Source organism: Naegleria lovaniensis (assembly GCF_003324165.1).
Source record: "Naegleria lovaniensis strain ATCC 30569 chromosome Unknown tig013, whole genome shotgun sequence".
Taxonomy (NCBI): Eukaryota; Heterolobosea; class Eutetramitea; order Acrasida; family Naegleriidae; genus Naegleria; species Naegleria lovaniensis.
Window position 1 is genome coordinate 319,903 of NW_025407836.1, and position 781 is coordinate 320,683.

Consider the following 781-nt stretch of genomic DNA (forward strand, 5'->3'; position numbering starts at 1 on the left):
GAGGTTCCAGTATATGTACAGGATTCAATAACAACGTTGTTATTCAAGGATAACATAAATCAAACAATACGGTTGAAAATGTGATATTCAACAAAGATGCAGTATCTTGAAGGATTAAACATGTTGTAAGGGATATCAGTTGATAAAACATAGATAAGGTATACAACAGGTACAGTAACTTATATAGCATTGACAATCAGCACATCTACAAGCAAAATAGAATCGTACAGGTAAATATGAACACCGAAATGCATTGTTAATGAAATAGTCACATTATGCATAATCAAGGTTGTCTATTAAACATGTACAATTCAATAACACCATCAATAAACGTATTGTTGATGTTAACCTGTGTATAATATTGTGATATAAGTGAGTTAGTGTCTTAGAGTTATAGCTTCTTTAGCGACGGAACATGTGATAAAACGTCCAATAATTTTTAGAAACACCATTGGGTGGGCAATTACAGTTGTTAATTAATCAAGCGAATCATCTATATATTGTTAATTTTGAAACAATTAATGAAATATTCATGTATTTCAAAGTGATCAAAAACGGATTTTCAAAAAGATAGATTACTGCCAAATTGAGCACAATTGTGACATCAATGATAAATTAGGCAAAAGCAACATGGACAAGATTGAAATGTTATTCAGTAGGACGCTGCTGCACGTTGCAAGTAGTGATGATGATGACGTTGCCTGGGTGGATGCTTCTTGAGGGGAGAGAAATAACCAGAGGATGGAATGGAACCAAGAAGGTGTAGTTGTTGTTGACATGT